Here is a 15,793-nt window from a genome sequence, read left to right as displayed (position 1 = left end):
ATGCATGTGGTCACATGAGTAAGTTCTACTATAGGTAACACTCGGATTGAGGTTATATTCTATATATTGTAAACTTCTATTCTAATAAGTTAATTATTTTCTTTGAGGGTGATCAATAAACTTCCATAGGGGTTTTCCGGTAGGGTTGTCCTTTTATAATTATATTGTTTTGCAAAAATTTATTTTTCATTGCATTTAATTTTTTTCAATATATTTGTGCCCACCAGACACTAAATTATCCATTGCATAACTGATTTAATTAATAATTTATATTAAGAATAATCAATCGGGGTCTAAATTTTCTAACATGTGTGAACAATGACGAGAAAGGGATAAGAACCTTTTCATTCAGCTTCTCTGTGCACAACTCCATGATACATGTCTTCAAAAAATTTCTAGAGCTTATAATTTTTTAGTTTTATTAGATAATTAAATTCATACATACTAAAAATGATGAAAGGTGTGTGTGTGTATATATATATATATATAATTACACATCGTGTAACTTTAAGTAATGTTACGCCGCCTAATAACTTATTATTTGATTAATATTATAAGAAAATCTTACAGTTGAATTAGATATTCTCTATATCCTTAACATACATATCAAGTTTCACGTCAATCGAATGTTATTTGCTATTTGATTTAGAAGTTAATTTTTTATGCACAATTTTAAATACTAAAACTTGAAATTTAAATTGATGACATAGTTATTTTTTTGTTTTATTTTTATGGGAGATGACATAGTTATTCTTTTATTGATTTCAGATTATCTTAACATTTTGCAAGCATATAGAATATAAGAAGAAAATCTAATTTAATGGCAGATTTGTAAAAATCTATATCTAATAAAAAATATTGAGTGGTGTAACAAAAATTATAATTACACTAGAAATAGATTTTTGTTTTATCTCCCAACCAACTGTATATTTGATCTTTTAAAGTTCGTATATCTCTCTTTTTTATTGTCTAATAAATTGTGGCGATAATTTCTTTAATGCAAATCAGGTGAGAAAATGGAAAATTTAACTCCTGCAAGAGATGGAGAACAATTATTCAAATCTATCATTATAAAACAAAGCAACAACCCACCTTTACCGAGGGCAAGAGTCCCACAAGAAAAGGCAACCTCGCGACAACCTCAATCACCGACACCATTTCCTACAGGGAACCCAGGGCCACACCCCCAGCTAGTAGGCAAAAAATACTATAGTCAAAATAGTAGGGGTATCGGTATGTAGTTCACTCACTTTTTCTTTTCTTTTCTTTTTGTTAACATGAGTATTCAGAGTTTGCCAAACACCCTGTATTTTGGTATTTTGCTTCATTTAAAAGAATACAACTACTATAAAAAAATGTGAGATATTATTATGATTGATTTATTATTGTTGTTATTTTTTTTTTTTTGAGAAGATGTTTGTTTCATTATTTGTGCAACACATTAAGAACGTAAAATTACTCCATGAAACGGTGTAACTTAATATTATTACCCATGAGAATATGGGATTTTATGTTTTAGTCATCTCTCTCTCTCTCATAATAATTCAATACTCCGCCACTACTAGTTCTGACCAATAATATTTTTTTAGGATATGCTTAACAAGTTGAAGCTCACTGAGCTTATAAATTAACGTGATTGGATTGAAAATTGTAAATTCCCCAACGTTGACCCAGTAAACTACAAAAGAATGAATTGGTTTGAATTTTGAAACTGTACAGAAAAATACAAAGCTGGCTCTGTATATATTGTGATATTCACATTATTATATCTCATCCACAACCAACATGAGGTTTGAGGTCAAGAGAACCCTCTTCCTTGGTATTCTTGTTCTTACCACTGTATTTGTTGCATGGAGCTTGTTTTTCACTGGTAAGATCGAGTACCAGCTTTTAAAATTTTTTTTTTCCTGTAGCTTCACGTGTTGTTTTGCTATTTGTGTGAACGTGTGTACTATGAACCTTTCATTTCAACTGCATTGCGTACAATCTGAAGTCCTAATGAGGCGATTAGATTGAGATCAATTGAGTTAACACCCGCCATTTATTTTTTTTGTCTAACTGCTAGTTTGGATGAACAGTAAGATAATATCAAGTTGCTTATTCAGCTTATTTAATTTAAGTACAATTCTTTTAGAGTTCTACTGTTTTTATTTTTTAATTTTTTTTTTAAGTTTCAATTATATTTTTGTCCACCTTACTTTTTATGTCCAATAAACCAATAAAATAAATTTTTTCATGTATGTTGTTATGATTTCTTTGACGCAATTAGGTGAGAAGGTGGAGATGGTAGTTTATGCAAGAGAAGGAGAAGAATTGTCTGGACTTGTGCAAGATCCTCAGGAACCGCCACCATCTTTTGATTCTTTTCACTTAAGAAAAATATTAATGGATGGAAGGGGGCCACGAGATCCTCTGGAACCGCCACCAGGTCCCAGAGGTCCCAGAGGGCCAATCCCCTAATTGATATTATTCCCTGTGTTTCATGTAATAGACATTTTAAATGTCACCAATTACCACATATACATGTTTAACAATAATTTTGCTGTAAACCTAGTATTTTTGGCATAGACAATTTGGAAAATTTGGTAGCAAAAGGATTAATATGTTTATTTCATGCTCACAAATGGAAGGCACGATATTCTAGACACTATTTAACTTTAATAACTTAAATGGGCCAAAATTAGTAAATGCCCTTTATTGGAAAACAATTTAGTAATTTGTCCATCTTTTCAAATTATTTAGCAAATTACTCTCATTTTGGAACTCGATTTTAATAAAATCATGTTCTATGTATTTTTTTTAAATATAATTTGACATTTAGCAATATCGAGTTTCACTTAAATTTTGAAAAAAAATTTAAGTGACAAAATATGTATAGAACTTGACATTTCAAATATTGAGTTCCAAAAATAGAGATATTTTGCTAAATACTTTCAAAACATGGACATTTTGCTAAATTGTTTTCAAATAAAGGGGATTTACCCATTTTGGCCGTCTTAAAAATCTAAATTAGGTTTTTTGTGTCTCAATTAATGGTGTATTGAGACACTAGTCTCGAGTAAATAAGGCTTGATCAAAGTTCAGTAAAAAAAAAAAAAACTTTCTTATATTGATTCTTGAAACTTGATCATGTACTTGAAAATTATTACATCTCAATCAAGTCATACATCATGGAATTTGCTAATTAAACCTAACTTATGTTTAGAAAAAGGGGTTTAACTTATCTCTAGTACTTTTGAACTGGAGGCATCCTTTTGTTTTAAATACACAATAACAAGTGGTAATGAGTTTTAATCTCCATCTTTTATTTAGTAGTGAGTGATGTAACAATTTCTCATTAAAATAAAAAAAGATTTCAATTAAAAAAGTATTGGAGATAAGCAAAACCAAGAAAAAAAGAGAGAGCATAACAAATTGATGTAATTTGGTGTTCATGGTCTATATCAATAGCAAAAAGTCTTAAATGATTACGTCTTTACAATATATATTTATATTAATTAGAACTTGATTTTAGAACTCGATTTTAACAAAGTTGTGTTCTGTATAAAACTTGATATCCTCAAAATTGAGTTTTATGTGTTTTTTAAAATAGAATTCGACATTAGCAATATCGAGTTTCACTTAAATTAAAAAAAAAAAATTTAAGTGACAAAATATGTATAGAACTCGATATTTCTAATATCTGAGTTCCAAAAACAAAGATATTTTGCTATATATATTAGAACTTGATTTTAACAAAGTCGTGTTCTGTATAAAACTTGATATTATCAAAATCGAATTTTATGTGTTTTTTAAAATAGAATTCGAATTAGCAATATCGAGTTTCACTTAAATTGAAGAAAAAAAAATTTAAGTGACAAAATATGTATAGAACTCAATATTTTTAATATCGAGTTCCAAAAACAAAGATATCTTGCTAAATAGTTTCAAAACATGGACATTTTGCTAAATTGTTTTCCAATAAATGACATTTACCCATTTTGGCCCTCTTAAATTTAAATAAGGTTTTCTGTGTCTTGATCAAGCAAGTCTCAATTAATGGTGTGTTGAGACACTAGTCTTGACCGATTAAGACTCTATCAAAGTTCAGTCAGAGAAATAATAACTTTCTTATATTGGTTCTTGAAACTTAATCATGTACTTGAAAATTATTACATCTCAATCAAGTCATACGTCATGGAATTTGCTAATTAAACCTAACTTATATTAATAAAAATTAATGTATTTTGGTGTTCATGGTCTACATCAATAGCAAAAAGTCTTAAATTACGTCTTTACAATATATATATGAATGATAGACTAACCCTATTATAACCCTAGCCCTTATAAAGGGCCTAGGTCCTAAACCCATATCTCTGACACATTGTGTATCTAAACTTCTATACCAATGATAGCATATTAATCGTGTTTCAAGATAACATAACCCTAAAAACATTGGGCAGTCAACTTTTTATTTTTTTTCCTTTTAAATGCTAAGCAATTAAACATTCAACCTGGTTCAAAGGTAATGACTCAATGCATTTGCCGTATTATTAGAATCTTAATTTTTTTTAAAATTTAAAATGAATGTATTTTATGGTTCATAACAAAATTACAAATTTTAAAAAGTATCTAATGAAATAAAATTTTAGTGGTAAAATTAATTCTCTCTATCTCAAGTGAAATACACTTCTCAAAAAAGAAAGAAAGTGTGAAATAGTTAAAGATCTTGTTCTACATTTCCTACATTGCTTTTGAAGCAATAAATACAGATGAATAAGTTTTTCCCATAATAAAGCACCAAACTACATCAGTAAGAATTTCCATCCTTTTCCCCCCCCTCCTTTGCTGAATAATAATAAGAATTTCCATCCATTATACTATCAATTAACCTCCCCTGCACATGATGGAGTGATGTGGTATTATTATTATATGCAATTGCCAAAAATTAATTGGGCAACCATGCAGAATAGCTTTACAACCAAAAATCATAATAGAGGATATTAAATTCTGAAGAAAAAAAAAGGCTTCTATAACAAATTGAAGGCTTCTGTTTATTACCTCTCAATTATAGCAATAAATGTTGGATTATAAATTGATACAATTATCTAAGTTAATTAATTATTTAGATTTTATGCAACAACGTGGAGGCATAGGAAAATTGCCAAATAATCTAAAGTGTAGCGAAAACTAAATTTGATACAATAATTTGTTGACTAACGGGAAAAACCTTCACATGGTAAAAACGCCACCTGATGAATTTCAGGTCATTACTTCCAATAATCCACTAATTAAGAATAAGTTGTTACAATTATAAGGAATTTTACCACTACTTGAACTATCCCAAATACCAACTTACAATTAAACCTTTGGGCTAATCTCTAATTACACTTGATCTTGTAGAGATTTCTTCATTTGCACAAATCTCTAATCTGTGACTAACTTCTTTGCACGAATCTCTAATCCGTATCTAGCTCCCAATAACTTGAAATTTGTTGTTGGATGTAAAGTTCTTTACTACACACTTGTAGAATTAAAGGTAATTTGGTCACAAAATCCTAAGGCGCATTATAAGAACGCAGTAGTTTCATAAGAAGTATGTAGATTCTCTGTGTGACTCAGTGTTTGTGATTCTCTAGTATGTTAGAGAACAAAATCCTAAAAAAAAGAAGTCACTATGGGCTGAAAATCAGATTTAAAAATTCTAAATCTGCGAAACTCAATGGATCGAGAAGTTTCGAGGTTCATTAATTCTCAATAAATAGAGGTATTGTGACAGATGTTGGGATACCTATTTTCAGCTTTGAACACTTTTTTGTGTGTGTGCAGTTTTCATGTCTTCAATATTAACACTTGACAAACTTCTTGAAAGTAACTCATAATATTCTTGAATTCACTTAGAACTACCCAAATACAAGTAAAATGCGTTTTGTTATAGGATATGCCAATTTCATAAAAATATGACCTTAACAATAAACATTTTGTTCAATGTCCTTAAAGGTTATTGTAGAGAATATATCACTTTGATGACCATGTATATCGCCACCAGCTCCCAAAGGGCCTAGAAAGCACCAACCCTAATAGGCATTTCTTGTATTTTAAGTATTAGAGAGGACTTAACATGTAATACCCCACATAATTTTTTATTTTAGAGTTTTCTTTAAAATATAATTGTTGGGCTATAGGCTTTCTTTTAATTGTTATTGCAGCCCACTACCCACTAAGCCCACATCTTATAATACAAGCTACAGAATAGAGGAAGAGATAGTCAGGGTTTTATCTAAGAGGCTAAGAGGTGTTTTCCCTTGGAGTTAGTACACGTACAATTGAAGAGACAATCAGATTGTTCAAGGTAAGATTTCTCTCAATTAGAAACAAGAAAAAATTAGAATTTTATTAGGTTATTTAGAAATTTGATTTTGATCCTAAAATTTATATTCTAACGTTTAGGTTTTCCGTTGGATTAGATATTAGATTTGAGCCAGTGGGATTTCACGAATCAATTTTTTTTGTTTAAGTCTTCCATTGGATCTGTACATATAATCCTAGATTGAAGTCAAACAATTCGGCCCTCCTTCTTTCATTGAATTGGTATATATATATATATATATATATATATTTATATAATGGTTAAAGAAGGTTAAAGAAGAAGTCAAAGAATGGGCTACGTTGGATTTGTGTATATATATATAAAGGTTAAAGAAGAAGTCAAAGAAAGTGGCTATTGTTCTTCTTGAATTTGTGTATAAATATATATATATATATATATATATATATATATATATATATATATATATATATATATATACATATTAGGATATTAGGATAGTTGTAAAGTTTTCTATGGTAGATATATATATATATATATATATATATATATATATATATATATATATATATATATATATATATATATAAAATGGCTTGGTTGGGGTTATGTATATTAACTTCAACTCTAAAACTTTAGCTGCTGCCTCTGGGTTCTGATAAATTACTTTGCATTAGTGCTATCATTAGTTCAGCAAAGTATTTTACTAGTGAGTCAATTTTTATAGTTTAGTAAAATTTATATTTTGTAGAGGATATTGAGTAATTTTCGTAATTGATTATAGGTCCGATTTAAGAGTGTCTTGAGGCTCTTTGGAGATTATTTTGGCTGGACTTTCAGAGTGATTTGAGTGCGGTAAGTAATTATGCATAATATGCACAAGTTTTGTTCTTTAGGTTCTTAGAAGTTAAAGATTTTCAAAGTTATATTCTTAAGCTTACATTTTTTTAAAAAGTTTATCAAAAAGCATTTTTACACTATTGAAAGAGAAATTTTAATTGGCTTTTAAATAATGTTTTAAAAGAAATTTCAAATTTTGAATAACATTTTGAATGTCTAAATCCCATTTAAAAGATGATTTTTAACTAAACTATTTTCTGAAAATAATTGAGTTTCAAAGTAAGTTTTCTAAAAAGATTTTTGTTCTTTAAATTGTTTCAAACCAAGTGATTTCAAAATCATATTCTTGTTTTTCAAATGGTATTTAAGACGTTCCTTTTAGCAAACTGAATTTTCAAACTTATTCAAGAATTGTACAAACATTTAAATAAACTCTTCAGTTCCTATTCGTTCCCTAAGAGAGTCAAGCATCTTTTGATTTATGTTTCAATTTGATATTGTGATATTTAATATATCTTTATTGTTGGAGCAATTGTTAATATTGAGAAAATTATTATATGTTGTATAAACTTTATTGTTTGATAGATGTGACTCAAAATGAGTGTTTTTAGAATTGATCAGATATATATGTGTAAATCCGCTCACAGGATTGTATGTGAGAATATGTGTTGATCCCTCACCAGCAGGGGTTAGATGTTGGTATCCGCTCACAGGATTGTATGTGAGAATATGTGATGTGTATATGTGACACTGTGCTCTGATCAATTATTTGTATGTGTTTCCAAAAGATTTTAAGATATGATTATATGTGTATTAAGTGATTCTTTACGTGTTTTGAAAACTATATTGGATATTTTGAGTGTAATTGTGAAATTAAACTCGTGCCTTGCTTGACTCTATTCTGTTGTGTATTCTGTATAATTACTTACTAGATGTGTGGCTCACCCCATCAATTAATATTTTCAGATTAAAGTATAGTTGAGAATTAGAACCTTTGGACCGCTTGTGAAGTGCAAGGTAGAGCGTGGAAGTTGTAGGCGGCTTCAGTGTTACTTGAAGACTCATAAAATTTTAGTTACCTTTGTTTTGTAGTTCACATTTTATATAGTGGAGTTTATTATAAATTTGTGAAGTTTTGAAAAGATTATTAGTTATTATTTTTTTTATTTTCCGCTTAGACTTCACAACTTTTTGGAGATCATTATAAATTGTGGATTTTAGTTATTATAAGAGGTTTATCAGAAGCATTGTTTATTTGGAGTTTTATTGAATTAAGTTTAAATAAATTATGTTTATTGAGCTAAGTAAGGTTAGCAAGTTAGTCAGGTATCTAAATTCATGTTTCATGGATTTGGGTCTTGACATAACATCATCAAAAGGATACTATCAACATTAAAATTCTATTAGTGCAAATGTCATATCGGCTTCAACCATTTAGTATATAATACATTAATGTATATGTATTATATATGATCCATGAACTTTCTTTGCTAAAAGGCAAAGTCCATGACTAAATATGGTCCTAAGTTCCTAACACAGAACAGGAAGAAATTGCTATTCCTAAGCATGTGCTTGTAGCCTTTTGAACTTTGACGCTGTAATAAAGGAAAAGGACCTATAAAGGTTAATTGGTCGGGTCGGTATAGTAAATATTAATTGGTATGGTATGGTATGATAAGTAGGGTAAAGAACCATAATTTTTTTTAATAAGTAGATAATAGAAGAGAGGGAGGTGAAGTTTAAATCACATAGATATAATACCATAAAAAATGTTATTACCACTAGACTATAACATGAACTATGGACCCTAACTAATCAATAATAAATTAAATACGTTTTCCCATGGTAGTTCATGCATATGAATTTGGACTTATTCCTTTGTACGATATATATATATATATATATATATATATATATATATATATATATATATATATATATATATATATGATTGCATATATACATTTTATTAATTCTTGATCCCGAGTTAAAAAAAAATGCCTAAGAAATGATAGTTTGAAAAAAGTATTATCATAATGTGAAACGTTTTTGTAATCATAATATTCATTGTAATATTGATGTTTAGTTTTGTTTTTAGAATGAATGGTTTTGAAAATACTCCAATTGGTGTATTATTAAATCATACAAAAATGTTAGATTCATTTCGAAATAACATAATTGTATTAATAATACATGTTACACAATTGCTTCTGCAAAAAAAAAAAAAAAATTATGTGAATTGGCTATATAAACAAAATAATATTGTTGGAATTAATTAACATTAATAGGTCAAATTTGGTGTCCAAGTTAAGTATGTTTTTCTGCAGTTGGAATTTAGATGATTTGACTTGATAGAGTAAAGGACAAAGAAAGGAAGAAAATGAGAGATGTTACGAAAATACAAAGAAACAACCACCTTGGATACTTGTGAACGACTACGAGAGAGGGATTGAGAGCCTTTTCATTCCACATATACACCTCTATAATATTAGGTGCAAATGATAATTAGAAATGTCTCCAAAAAAATACTATTGACAGGGTACGATTTGTGATCCAATAAAGCAGAAGAAAAGTTGAAACTTTTTTCTAAGAAAGAAGAAAGAAAATTCATATTATTAATTTACAATTGAATTAAGGAAAATGCTAACTGATATTCTTAGGGTAATAATTAACAATCTATTTAAAGAAAGTTTTTATGGGAAAAAAATATATATATTTTGACAACTTTTTTCATTTCTTATAAAAGTTGTGTCAAAACTTTCTTAAAATGGATTATTAACTACTTTTTAAAGATATCCGTTGGCACAACCCTTGAATTAATAGTATGCTTTGGAATAATATGAATGACAATAAACCGCGTCTTAAGGAAGTGTGGAATAGAAATCTCATAGACCATCTTATTATTATTATTATTATTATTATTTTTTTATACAAGATAGAATTCTACTTTAGCCTAATCTAAGTGTATATGTGTGTGAAACTCCTTCCTGGAGACTTGAACCCCGGCCCTTACCCCCCACACCCCAGAAGCACTTATACTTGTGGAGTGACCATCGCACCAAAAGTGTGCGGTGGTAGACCATCTTATTATTGGATGTTAATGAAAGTTTGTCAAACTTAATTAATTAAGCACCTAAAAGTCAAAGGTCGTTGTGGCCTTTTGAACTGTAACGTTCGCACCATTAATAATGGAAAGGGACTAAAGAAACTGCAGAGAAAAACACAAAAACAAACATGGCTGGGTATATATATAATACATATTGTGATATTCTCTCAAGTCTCACGCATCTCTTCCACAAGGTATCATGAGTTCTAAGGTCAATAGAGGTCTACTCCTTGGTCTTCTTCTGCTTGCCGCCCTATCTCTTACATGGAGCTTGCTTTTCACAGGTAAGATTGTTTTGGAGTAGCACTTTTTTCTGTAAATTTTATATTATTTGGCATGTATATATAGCTATAGCTACAAATTTTCTGTTCTTTATTTGTGTGTGTACGATAAAGAGAGAGGCATGGTATGCTGAGCCTTCCATTCAAACTGAATAGCAAACATGTCTTCAAAAACAAAAACAAAAAGCGTCATTTTTTTTAAGGACAAAGTTTAGTTATAAAATTGGTTGTAACTTAAGGCTACAAACTCATTCAGTAAAATAAATATTATAACATATTTTGAAAATCTAACAGTTGAATTGCATTTTTTTTATGTTTTAATATACATCATAAATTTTGTATCAATTAGATATTATTTACTATATGATTTAAGAAATTTATTAATGACATAACTATTGATCTTTAATTTTCTTGAAATTTTGTAAGCATGAAGGATATAAGAAAAAGATGTAATCCAATGGTGGATTTGTCAAAATTTACCTCCAATAAAAAGATATTAAATAAATTTGTAACTTAAGGCAACAACTAATTTTGTAGCTAAACTTTGTTCTTTTTTAAAAGGGTAAATACTTACATGGCTGCAAAATGAAAAATCTATTTCGGTTCATTTGTGCTCTAAATGTTCTGATACAGATTGAAAAAACTAGTTTAGAAGTCTTGTTAAGTTTTCATTAGAATTATTAATTAATTATCAACTTATTTCAATTATGTAATCCATAAAATAATTATATTTTATCATAGTTCAAGATGCACATAATCATAAAACAAAAAAAATATAAAAGTAATACAACAAGATTTGGTGATAAAATGGAAAATCGATAAAATAACTCTTCAAAGGAAATCCCAATATGGGAACAAAGACAGTCCTATAGAAAATTTAGGCTAAAGAAACAATTACAAATAGTCAAGAGACTTACACAAAATCTTTGTAGCCTAGACCCTCTATGCAACCTTACCCACTTGTTTAATTTCCTACTACAGTACGTAGTCTCAAAACCACTGAAAAGCTTCTATGGTGAAGCTTACTTTACTCCGTCCCTGACTCCCTGTGAATGATAGAAAGACATGTAGGGGGGGAGGGAGAGCTTACTTTCTGGAAAAAAAAAAAGGGAGATCTTTACTTTCAAATTTTAATATGATATTTTCACATGTCAGTATCAATATTTCATAACCTTCACTATGTTCAATTGAAAAACTCGCTATGTAGATTAGTCTTGCAGTAATTTAATTTAATAAATATATTTATGAAATATGGAAAATTATGAAGAGACTACCAGAGATTTTTCTTGTCATTAATTTAAGCCATATTTATTTTCAGCTGTACTTTGTTTATGATCTTTCAAATTGTATTGTCTAAATATGTTTCGGTAATTCCTTTGATGACAATCAGGTGACCCACCTTTCAACTGCCTAAAAGGAACTAAATGTTTTGTTGTTCCTCAACCGCCGCCACCAGCTCCTGGGGTGAGCCACGGACATAACCCGTAATAGTCCTTATATTTCATGTATTAGACATCTCTTGTACCATATATGGGGAGTTTATATAAAAGAATGTAGTGGAATGATATGTAGTGTTTATTTTATGTGGAGTGTCTAGGGTTTATAAGAAAAAAAGAAAAAAGAAAAAAGAATAGAGACGAATATAAAAATTTGATGTAGAACAAGTGCTTCTAGACTTTCTTAAGAATTTGGATATTTAAAAGTCAAGGCGTATAGATGTGTAATTAAGTAATCTTTCTTATTTTGACTTTTGAGACCTAATTTTTTTTTTATTTTTTTATTTTTTATCTTAGCTATTTTATTTGGGTAATTTGGTCTTTAGTGAATGTGAATGAAATTTAAGGGTATTTTTGTAAATTTTATTTTCAAGAGAACTATCAGAAACCCTGAATGACATCTATATAAATATGTATTTTTCTAGATTGAATTCTCAAATAATTTCTTTAATTTTTGGTGGATAATATTCCAGATTTTTTTTTTCTTGATTCATCAAGATTTCGTTAAGTTAGAATGATGTTTAGCCTCATGCGTTTCCATTTTGCATTTTAAGGTGAACATGAATAATGAATTGCTGTATCTTAGTTGGGCAACTATGCAAAGTGCATTCGAAGGCTTATATGTTTTGCAAACAATTTAGAAACTTGAAGGCTTCCATATATATCTTTAAGGAATACATAAGTTAATCTGTATTACTCCATTGGGTCTTTGCAACCTTACCACGTGTAGAGATTGGATTAACTAGTCTTTCCAATTTAAGGGTGTGTTTGGATACCGTTTCTTTTGCTGAAATTGAAAAATTATTGTTGAAAGTATCATAGATAAAGATAAAAATTAGTTGAAATAGTATAGTGGGTCTATGAATAGTGTCAAAAAGTGCAACAGGGCCCATGCACTAAGTAGCAAAAATAAGCTGAATGGTGAAATAATTTTAATTTTTAATCTTAATCCAAATGCACACTAAGGGTCCGTTTGGATAGGACTTATTGCTGAAAATTGAAAACTGAAAATACTGTAGCAAAATAATTTTTAAATGTGTGAATAGTGCTGTGAGACCCATTTTTAATAAAAAAAAATTGCTAAAAAAGTACTTGAATAGTGCACGCATAGTGCGCGCACTGCACATTTGTCCCCCTTGCAGCAGCAAACGAAGAAAAAAAAAAGAAAAAAAGAAGTAAAATGCAAAAAGCTAAACGCGCAAAAAATAATCTGGATCCAAACCCTCTCTAAGTGTATATTTGTGTGAAGTTCTCTATTGGAGGCTTGAACTCCGATCCTTACCTCCACATCCCACAAGCACTTATACATGTGAAGTGACCATCACACCAAGGGTGTGTGATGACATTTTGTATACACTACTAAACACAAATAAAAGTGACCAGCAAATGCAAGAAAAAATTAACATGTAGAATATTAATGAGGGATGGATTAGTGTGCTAATGCTAGGGTTTTCTAGTTCTTACCGCATTTTGGAAGTGAAAGAAAAAGAAAAAAAAATCCTTCAACCGAAGACAGCATCAGCTGTAAACGGACTTGCATTTAACGTAGATTTGAGGTTTATGGGGATCTAAAGATTCTAAACACATTCAACAGATGTATGAGGTTCATGGGTTTTGCAAATACACCAAGCTCACTTCCAAAATTTCCCATTGAATTCAAAATAGGTAGGAACAATCCTTTCTTGCCCTCCCAACCAGCTTGGTTGTACCACACTTGCATGTGTTTGGATTGGGCTACTTTGCCCATCAAAGTCTTGTCCAGTATTGAGGATTAGGCCTTCAATAACCTTTGGGCCCAAGAGGAGCGATGCTTGCTTTGTTGGGCTTTGTTGTAATGGGCCTCCAACACCTTCATAATTAAGAACATCTAACTTTTCAACAATTTACTTTGTTTAGATCTATGTAATTTGCTATCCTCCTCAAAATCAATTATAGTTTTGGGCTTGTGGGCTATGGGCCATGTAAATTTGGTAGATCTCCTTGGAAAATATTACCTTCCACATTTGATGCTTCTAATAACTTGTCATACCAAATAAGTTGAATCTTCCTTCCATGAAAGTTAAAAAACTTATATCTATCAGAGTCAATACTTAATCCTCTATGATCAATGCCACTTGCACAGGTGAGAAAGCACATCAGAATTTCATTTTGATTAACCAAACATTAGTTTTGTTCAACTAGCTAGTTTCTATTTGGGGGAAAGCACATATATATATATCACACTTGATTTCTCTATTTCAAGTGACAAAAGAAAGAAGGATATGGATTCCAGAAGTGAGAACTGAAGGTTGCTTTCCAATAACATACCACTCCCCATAAGCCATAACTGGCAGTTGCAGGTTGGGTCATTACCTAGAAATTAATGTCTCAGCATTGTAAAGTTAATATTCCAACCTTGACCCGGGAAAAGTAAAAGAAATACAGCTCTGATTGAGGATCGAGGAGGGTTTGATCAAGTTTTCTATATGAGTGCACGTACTAAACTGGTAAAGCCTAAGACAACACGTTCAAACGAATTGCAACAAATTGACACGTCTGGACTCTGGATTAGTACTCGATGTGGGACTCAAAGCTTTAATATCAACTCATTATTCTCATTTCTTTTCTTTTCTTTTCTTTTTTTCCTTGAATTAGGATTTTAGATTTATTGCTCACAAGTCACATCTACATTTACAAATTACAAATTACAAATTGTTGCATATGTTGTATTATTCATACATCTCCCCGCTGCCCCCCAAGTCAATATGCATGAGGCTTAAGGTCAAGAAACACCTCCTCTCTGGTAATTTTTACCCCGATTGCATGGTGAATCTCATTTTAGTGGTAACGCTACGTTTCATTTTCTCATACTCACTTTGTAAATGGTCTGTACACATCATATATTTGTCATGAGTTAAATGTGAAATTCATAAAAAAAATAAAAAAAAATAAAATATGAGACACTTGGGTGGAAGTGTGGACATTGTGTATATGCTGTAAAACAATAATTTCCCTTTATGATAAGTGTAAGTATTAATGTGGTTCAATTCTTCCTTTAGACACAAATAGTAAGTATCAAACTTATCTCTTGAGATTAAACGATGTTCAAGCTGGCATAACATCCGAGATCTCTTGTGCAAGTACTCAATGAGATACCTCAAATTAATTTGGCAAAAATACAACTTACATCATAAAACTTTGATGAATTATCATTTCAATCCATTAAGTTTAAAATTTTTCAATTTAGTTCATTAACTCTTACGATGAGTTCATTTAATCTTTCTCTCCATTACCGTTAAAAAGATCCGTCGTTAACTTTCTTATAACAACGTAGTTTTGCGTTTATAACATTAAAAATTAATTTAATGAATTAATATTAATATATTTAATTAAACAAAATTTTCTTTTTAAATCCAAGGAAGGTGTTGATCTTACGGTTGTGTGGCAGCTTTTGGTGATGGCAAGACCACACCGTAAACTTCTTGTGGCAATAGGAGAGTTTTGATAACAGTAATGGTATTTGGAAGAAGATGAAGGTAGTGGTAGAATGCCAAGTAAGACAAAGGCTTATGTTGAACACACATAATTGAATGTTTGAGTCGTAACTCTGATATCATGTTAAAATAAGAAAGAAAGAGAAAGGTGATTAAGTGGTTCAGTCTAATGATTTATCCTTAGTTGTCCATTTAAATATTCATTCACAATAAACCCAATTAGGGTCCGTTTGGATACAGCTGAAAGCTGAAAACTGAAAAATACTATAGTAAAATAATTTTTAAATGTG

General features: G+C 29.9%; 2 long non-coding RNA genes across 3 annotated transcripts; both read left to right on the top strand.

Moving 5' to 3' along the window:
- The first annotated feature begins 6,936 nt into the window (after positions 1-6,936).
- On the top strand, positions 6,937-8,208 carry LOC142630512 (uncharacterized). Of its 2 annotated transcripts, none has more exons than XR_012843328.1 (3): positions 6,937-7,005; positions 7,092-7,162; positions 8,114-8,208. It is a non-coding gene; the product is annotated as an uncharacterized LOC142630512 (long non-coding RNA). The 2 variants fall into 2 exon arrangements; XR_012843327.1 differs by having other exon boundaries at positions 6,939-7,016.
- Positions 8,209-10,360: 2,152 nt separating this feature from the next.
- On the top strand, positions 10,361-12,281 carry LOC142632269 (uncharacterized). Its single transcript, XR_012843769.1, has 2 exons — positions 10,361-10,537; positions 11,925-12,281. It is a non-coding gene; the product is annotated as an uncharacterized LOC142632269 (long non-coding RNA).
- Positions 12,282-15,793: the final 3,512 nt, after the last annotated feature.

This window comes from Castanea sativa, chromosome 4, assembly GCF_040712315.1.
Source record: "Castanea sativa cultivar Marrone di Chiusa Pesio chromosome 4, ASM4071231v1".
Lineage (NCBI taxonomy): Eukaryota > Viridiplantae > Streptophyta > Magnoliopsida > Fagales > Fagaceae > Castanea > Castanea sativa.
The sequence above is the reverse complement of the archived record's forward strand: the minus strand, read 5'-3'. Positions and strand labels throughout refer to the sequence as shown.